This window comes from Alligator sinensis, unplaced genomic scaffold, assembly GCF_000455745.1.
Source record: "Alligator sinensis unplaced genomic scaffold, ASM45574v1 scaffold1277_1, whole genome shotgun sequence".
In the NCBI taxonomy this organism is placed as follows: Eukaryota; Metazoa; Chordata; order Crocodylia; family Alligatoridae; genus Alligator; species Alligator sinensis.
This window is the reverse complement of record NW_005842341.1, coordinates 508624-517076: the sequence shown is the minus strand read 5'-3', so window position 1 is coordinate 517076 and position 8453 is coordinate 508624. Positions and strand designations below refer to the sequence as shown.

At 40.9% G+C, this 8453-nt stretch overlaps 1 protein-coding gene across 1 annotated transcript in view; it reads left to right on the top strand.

Moving 5' to 3' along the window:
* The window catches only part of RPS6KC1 (ribosomal protein S6 kinase C1), a 122124-nt gene that overhangs the window by 16952 nt on the left and 96719 nt on the right, over window positions 1–8453 (top strand). Inside the window, exons 3-4 of the mRNA XM_014522320.2 lie at window positions 2206–2321; window positions 6274–6367. The gene's annotated coding sequence lies outside the window, so the exon portion shown is untranslated. The remainder of the gene's footprint in view (window positions 1–2205; window positions 2322–6273; window positions 6368–8453) is intronic.

Sequence of the window (8453 nt, the reverse complement as noted above, 5' to 3'; positions counted from 1 at the left end):
AGGTAAAATTTGTGGTGTGTTTTGTGGATGTTGTAGGTTCTGACCTTGTTGGCTGCTTGACAACTTCTCAGTGTTTTCTGTTGCTCCAAATCCAATATTTTGTTGTATCCTGTTTTCAGCTTCTTTTGGTTGCTGCCACTTGCTGAGTTGAGTTCCCTTTTTTGTACTTGCCCCTTTAACTCTGAAACCTGAGCCACTCCACATCCAAGACAATAAATTGTGGACTTGGTTGTTGACTCTGTGTGGGGTTTCCTTATTTGTTGGGTTTTTCTGGTTGTTTCTTTCCTCTAGTTCCATGTGGGAAGTGTTCACTTGAATGATTTCTGAAAGGAATCTTACTTTGATGCTTTTTTGCTTGCTCCTAGCATAAGTGAAATTTCTCTCTATGTTCTATGTAGTTATCTTCAGAGTAAGTTTCATGGTGCTGTCAGGTAACTCTTATTTACTGCCAATGTACTAGGGCAATATTTCTTGGACAGGTGTGCCTCAGTCTTTTGTTTTCATATGTAGAAGACCTTCCCACCTGTTTTTTCTTTCTAGTCTTCTGTTAATGTCTATCCTATTTATTTTGAACATGTAACCACTGTATTTACCCAAATCCAAAGTGACCCCCCAATAATTAGATTCTATACATGGAAAATACATAAACTTGCTATAATCTTCCATTTATAAAATCGTAATTATTGGAGGATTGTCTTAAATTCATCCCCTGCATTGCTGCAGGGAGGCATGCACTAGGGGACAGTGGGGGGGTCAAACAGCTTGCCCCTGCAGCTTGCTTCTCCGCCACCTGCCTGTCTCATTTTCCACCCCCAACCCCTTACCTTTGCTCCAGTGTGGGCAGGCTCTGCCTCTGTTCCAGCCTGGGGCATGAAACGTGGCCCCATCCCAGCCCCATAGCAGTTGTGCAGAGCCAGCACCACTGCTCTGGGGTGGGGCTAGGGCTATACTCTGTGCTCCAGGCTGCAGCGGGGATGAAGTCTGCTAGCACAGAGCAAGAATGAGGGGAAGAGTGGGGAGGGGGGTGAGATATGGGGGGAAAGGGGCCTGAGACTATGGGGTGGGGATATAAGCAGCATGGAGGAGGAGATGGGGGAAATGGGTGGGGAGGAGACAGGGGAGAGGGGCCAGGGGCCTGAGGCTGTAGCGGGAGAGAGGCAGGGGGTGCAGAGGTGGCAGAGGGCAGGCCACACGGCAGCTGTGGCTGCAGCCCTGGTCTGCAGTTGGGACTGGAGCCAGAGCTGCAGCAGCTACCTGACCCCCTTGCTGCCCTATATCAATTCCAAGATGAGGGCTTTACCTTGTCCTGAAACTGAGTAAATTCAGTATGGATTTCACATGATATGGTAGCTGTGACATAGCTGGTATGAAAGGCTATGGGCATTTGGGTTCAATTGCATAGTATATGACTATAGCTAGAGGCTAGACTGTCCTTTTTCTGGGAGAAGGAGTGGATTGGAGAGGAAAACCAAGCAAAAGCTTTAGGGTTCTTCCTTAACATCTCTCCTTCTATGGAAGAGGTTTGGGGCACAGAATGGGGAAGTGGTAAGGGAAGAAAGGCAGATGTTGGAGGCTGTGTTGCCTTCTAACTCTAAACTTTTTGTATCTATGGGGAAAAAGCACCCTTTACCATATGAATCAGGAGCTATCCTAGGAACAAGTGCTTTTCTGCCTGGCGGCTTGGCTACACTAGAGGCCTTCTAGGGGGAGCCAGCTGTTGAAAGCAGCTCCTTACAGCTTCCACAGAGGGCATCTGGGAGCCCTATTACCTGTTTTCTAGATTGACTCATTTTTTTTCTTTTTTTGAGAATGAGTGGAAAGTGCTCAGCTCCTTACAGGATTAGGGCCCTAATTAAGTCTGACATTGACAGGCATATTGTCAAATTGTTCACGTATCATTTACTTTCAGATATCTGTGGACATACGTTAGCGTCTCTTGGCTAATGAAGAGTGTTGCCTCGCATATTTTTTAGGATGAGAGAGCCAAGGGTTCCTGTTGTGACTGCCAGCTTTCATCATTTAAGTGGTTTGCAGAAGACAAGACTCTAGGGACAGTTAAGAATAGGAAGTGTGAAGATTGCCACAGTCTCCTGAAGCATTTGAATGACTCTCATAGATGCGGGGCATTTTCTTCAGAGGATTTTTTTCTTGTGCTATAATTGTTATAATTATTTTAAAGCATGTCAATCCATATTTCTGTTCCAGGGAGGTTTGATGAAACTGTGATTGAAGAAAGAAGACAGTGTGCTGAAGATCTGTTGCAGTTTTCTGCTAACATCCCTGCACTCTATAATAGCAAGCAATTTGAAGACTTCTTTAAGGTTTGTTAATATTGAGCAAATCTCAATGGAGTCTCCTCTAAATAGCTGCCTAGTGATACAGAATTTTGCTGCTGTAACTCCCTCACTCTAAACTTTTTAAAGTCACTGCAAATTTTTCTACTGACTCTAGCTGTGTACCTGGAGCTTAGTGAATAGGAAACGTTCTATAAGTTCCTGTTCTGTAAACTGCAAACATTTTGGAGAAAATTCAGGGCAGGAGATTTGGATTTTCACTGACTAACATACAGGAAATCTGGAGAACAAAACCAGTACTTATTTGTTCCAAGATGTTCTGGAGCAAAATAATTTGCTGTTTCCATATTTTATGCAGCTGATACACTTGTCTCCAAAGGAAAATTAGTTAGACTTCTTTGTATCAACCTATAATTAGGAATTGTACTGGAACTCTATAACAGCAAATTACATATAGGGAACAGGTTGCAAATATAATATAGAGTTAGGAACATGAAAAAAATTATGGTAACCAAGTGCTTGGTTATAGATTTAGAGCTATAACTTGTGTAGGATTTTTTCCTAACAAATTCTCAGTGCTTTCACATAGTTATTCCATCTTCAAAGCACCATACATACAGTAACTAATAAAAATAAATGTTTAAATAATTGCTTTATTGGATTCTATGGGTCCTGAATCCTGCAAACACTTAAAATTCAGGCCTTAGGTGTTTCACGTGTTACTAAAGATAAAAATCGTGCTTAATATATGGGAATTTTTTTTTAAGTCTTATGATTTTTTAAGAATGTTTTAGATTACTACCAGTTTAATATCTTTTCAGCTTTAGCAGTGTCATTGTTAGTAGATTGGACTGTTTTACTACTTAGATTCTTGTCTTGCAGCTCACACTGCATTTGTGTTTGGGTTAGAATTTTTCATTAATTGAACAAAGCCTAAATAAAACAGAAAATATTTTCTTTTTAGAAAGTATCAAAACAAAACCACTCCTTTGCTAGCAAAAAACATAGATCATGGCTTAAAGTACATGACAGTCTATGTTAAGGTAAAGCTGTTTCTAATTTAAACCTTACTCAGTATTTAATTCTGAGTTTTAATTGCCATAAGATGTCAGCCTTTGTTTTTAGATGTTAGTAGATTTTCAAAATACTTTATTTATGGGCTTGTCTACATAAAAAAGTTGTGCTGGTATAACTCTCCTATTTGCATACTCTTTAAGTATAAAAGCATGAATCTCTTAGTTTCACTTATTTTGCTTTATAACCAGTTAAGTTAAAGGAAAAGAGTCCTTTTTCAGCTTCTTAGTTGTATCGGACACTGAACAACTTCTTGTGTAGAAAAGTTTTAAGATCTGGCCAGTCACTAGTTCTTGTTTACCGCTACATCAGGGTTGCTTGTTCTCTCCAGCTCCATACAATAATATTTCTGCTGGTTCTTCACCTATGCAGGGTCTGTTAGATAAGTGTGAGATACACAGCTTCGTTGCACAGGTCCAGAAATGGCCAGAGGATTTATGTCAGCACATTGCTGACATAAACAAGCTGGATAGTTTTGTGTGGATGTATGTACTGGACTATTTCTGGGGCAAACAGTATTAAATATGTCCTATTCGGATTTAGCTTTGTATGTCAGGGGAGCTCAGCCTCCACCCTGTGGACCGGGTGTGGCACATCAACCCAAGTAAAGGCTCTTTCTACTCTTCCCTTCATTTCCCATGCAACTGAGTTGAGAAACGGGGGAAAGGAGGATATGAGCAGCAACGGTTCTCACTCCTGCTGACAGGCTGGCAATGTCAGAGCTTTCATGCAGCTCTGGAGTCCAGGAGCTGGGTATCACTGCCTTTTGACTTCTTATCCCTCTCCCACTGAGTTCAAAGGCAGGGTAAAGAGGTGATGTGCAGCAGTGGCCGGGCTCAGGCCCTGGACTCTGAAGCTCCATAAACCCTCTGATATCACTGGCATATCAGTGTGGGTTCTGACTGGAGCCACAGTTTTTGTGTAGCTCTGGAGCCCAGAAGCTAAGCACTGCTGCCACTACTGCTCATCACCCAGCATGAAAACTGTGGGCCCATCCAGAGCCTGGGTTAACATGCCAGTGAGCTCAGTGTTTTTGTGGAACTCCAAGCCCAGGGGCTGAGGGCCATTTCTGCTGCTCATCTTTTCTTTTCCCTGCAGCTGAATTCAGTGCGGGAGAAGAATTTTCTTACTAGGAGGGTATTAAAGCACTGGAACAGGTTACCCAGAGAGTAGTAGAATCTCTATCCTTGGAAGTTTTTAGACAGAACTTTGGCTGGGATGATCTAGTTGGGGATGGTGCTGCTTTGAGCAGAGGGTTGGACTAGATGACCTCCTGAGGTCCCTTCCACCCTAATTTTCTATGATTCTAAGGTGAGAGGGAGGCAGACAGCAGTAAGGGCTCAGCTCCTGCACTCCAATACTCCAGAGCCCTGTGAAAACCTTGCAGCTGGAAAGGGAAAGGCAGCGACTACACAAGTATGAACAGCACAGGGTTGGCTACAGCACCAAAAATAAATAAACATAAATAAATATATATGATATTTTAAAGCCACGCTGCTCTGTGGCAGAGCATGATCCCACTCTACTGTGACACTAGCAGGGCACTGGGAAGTGCAGGGAGCTGAGGTAAGGAACAGTGCTGCCAGCTAGTGTCACAGGCTGATCTACTTCTGTCCTCTCCTCCCACAATCCCCTGCTAACACTAAGAACCTGGAATCCATCCAGTTCCTTCCAGGCTATTGCAAGCCAGTGGCTCATCAACTTCAATTCCTACTGCTGAACAGGGTACTTAGCTGGGCACTCAGTCTCAGTCCAGTCCAGACAATTTCAGTACCTCCTCAGCTGTACTGAAGTTTAAAATTACTAAAACCATGCGTTTTCCTTTCTAATATTACTTAAAATACTGGATGTTAGGGTATGCCAAAGCATAGAGCTATAATGCTTTGCCATGCAGCTCTTGGTCCATTTCTTATTTTAAGATTTGGTGCACTTCCTTTGTTTAAAAAAAAGTTTGAGCACTGCTGGCGTAGGTTGTTACCACAGGTGCAAGGAAAGGCATGCAGCTGACTTGGTGAGCAGTGATTCTGAAAGTTCTGGTGGGCTTTTGCTTGTCCAGTCTTTCTTGTTGCTTACTTAATTGAAACCTCTTCTCCTTCCAAAAAGAAAAGGGGAGCTGCTTTATGCTAATTTGGCTTAACATGACTCCAAAGTGATTTAAATCATGCTATAACCAGAAACTGCTTTCCCTGGAGCCTTGCTTTCCATTGGTTTTTGAGCGTAAGATAGCACTGTGAAACACCTCTCTGTAGCTGAGTTCAGTTGTGTGGATCAGAGAGTAACAGCGATTTTTTTTTAAATTGCACCATTTTGCACAGCAGCAGGGAGCACTGATGTTGGCATTATTGAATGCACCCGTTGTTTATGACTATGTAGAGAGCTGATGCATTCCAGTAAATGATCATTGCAAAATTGCCATTACTTTTTGAAACAACCTCATAGTTTGTGTAGAATAATTTGGAGATAGGATCCTGGGAAAGTAGGGATGGAAGGGACCTCGCAAGATCATCCAATCCAGCCCCCCGATCAGGGCAGGATCATCCCTGACTAAACCATCCCAGCCGAGTGTCTCTCCAGCCTAAACTTGAAAGCTTCTAGGGATGGGGATTCTACAACTTCTCTAGGCAGTCTGTTCCAATGTTTGATAACCCTCATAGTTTAGTGTAATTTTATCACTGAAAAACCTTGTTAGAAAATAGACCAGCAGCTTTCATAAAGGTAAACGGGCTAGTGCAGCACAAATGTATGTAATACAATTGAATTAGTTCTAAAATAGGAAGATTTGCCAGCTTAGAATATATTGTTCATTTTAACTGGCAGTGGCTACTTTTCTTGTTGCTGTATGATAATGATACTTTCCATAACAAATAATAAGTGAATACAGACTTTTCTCTCCCTTTCTTTTCAGGGTGGTGAGGTGCATGATGGATCTGAATTGATTGGTCCTGTTGAACCTTTATCCGATTCTCTGATTGACAGTTTGTCTGACTGCAGTTCTGAAGGTTGGCTTCCTTCTGTGATGCAAGCTGTTTGGTTGTCTTGTGGTACAATGTGTATAATATGCAACTGATGTGTTAGCACTGGTAGGAAAGTTGGCTTCTAATTTCACTATGTTTTCACTTTGATAGGGCTTTGGAAACTAGGCATGGGAAAATCTTGTTGGGATCATCAAAGCTTGTCCCCTGTGAGTGCAAGATTGCTCCCTGGTGGATTCTTCCTAGAGTTTGACCAGAAAACTGTAAACACAGTTTGAACCGTGCCATTAATATCAGCGGGTGCTAACTCAGAGTCTAGTGATGAGATTTCAAATGTCAACATTATTGTTTCATTTCTCATCAAAACACATAACAGAGGAAAAATTGTATGAAGATTTATCAGTGTTTTTAAAACTGCACATGTGGTGCATGTTAAGGCCTACCTAGGGGTCTAAGAGATGTGTAAGCTGTGTGTGTCATAGTTAACACAACACCTGACACTGGTTAATTTTCCTAAAGTAGGCTCAGTTTTCAAAATTTGGGTAAACCTTACTCTGTTCCCTTCTGTGTACCAGATGTACTTGAAAAATGTGTGGGCTGCACCTACTGTGCTCTGATCATTGGAAAATCTCTTTTGATTTCCATACTTCTCTGACATTCATACTTTTAGCTATGTGTGAATACTTTCTAATAATAGTTTAATTTCTTGTTAATTTTAAGAATGTTTTCCCTGTCCTTGCACATTTCTACTTTGCTGCTGCTTAATCCAGTTTTCCCATGACTAGATCTTTATTTTCTGGGACACTCTCTCATTCTAAACTTTGCTTTGGGTTAAAACTTTGCTTTTATAGGCAATGCTTATCTGCATGCACTGTTTTTTTAATTTAGAAAAAACGTAGCAGCTAGAAAACCAGGCTTGTCTGGCTAATCATAAACATTTCTTCTTTAAAGTCTGGATCTTACAGATCCTTGTATAATATCTTCTATACATGCATCAAAGTTAACCTTGTTTAAAAAAACAAAACAAAACTTGTAGATGCTAATGTAATAATGCATTCATGAATACTTTACTTGTACATAACCGCAAGGCAGTTTGGTTCCTTTTGAACTACATACAGTTGTATGTTTGTAACACATACATAGACATAACTACTCTTAATTTATATGAAGTATTTAAACAGTTTTTTTGAAATTTCCATATTCTCATAATGCAGACATGTTTTGTGGTACGTACATGTGTATATAATATAACATATCTATCTTTTGTAACATATATAAAGAGCCCTCTAAAGATGTTTTCAAAGGTCTCTGCTAACAAAGATCTATGGATGTTCTAGAGAAACAGCGAAAGAAATTAGACATTATTGTCTATTGAATACACAAAATAAACTTGAAAAATACAGAAACATACAATCTCTCCATTTAGATAAAGTATTAGCAATTACATATAGAATTTTCAGACATAAATATGACTTTCAGGTTGATGTTTTCTCATAGCCTCTACTAAAAGTAGATAGAATGTCAAGTTCAGAATAAAACAGAAGCAACTATATTGTAGTCCTGTAGATGGCAGTATTAGTACTCAGCTGTGATTTGACCCCATTTCTGAAATCTACTAAAGTATCTAATCTGGTTTTCTTTCTCCAAGTCTATTTTATCATTGTTAGATAATAGTGGTCCATTGCTCTACGCTTTCCTCTTATTTTAGGACCTGGTTATATCTGTTGATCCTCCAAACTACCCTAGGACTCCCATTTTTGCAGGGCATCAAGACCACCCTTTAGCTGATGATGGAGTTTACTTAGGATGGATCTGTAGCATTCTCTTACTCTTGTCCCTCTAGTTCCTGAAGGGCGGGCTCTGTAACTTTGTAGCAACCTGCAAGGCTGCCGCTTGAAACGTGATTGCAGGTCATTTTTGGGCAAAGCGTTGTCTTTCGCTATCACTAGACCAGTGAATTGGCGCTCAGCTGCTTTTCTTTTTTTAATTGGTGCTTACACAAGTAATTGGCTAAACAATGGGTGTCTTAAGGTTAGGCTCCACAACTCAAGAGTAGAGGGAAGAGCTCACAGTTTCCAGTAGTGTTAAACTGGCTGAGTGAGATCACTGCAGC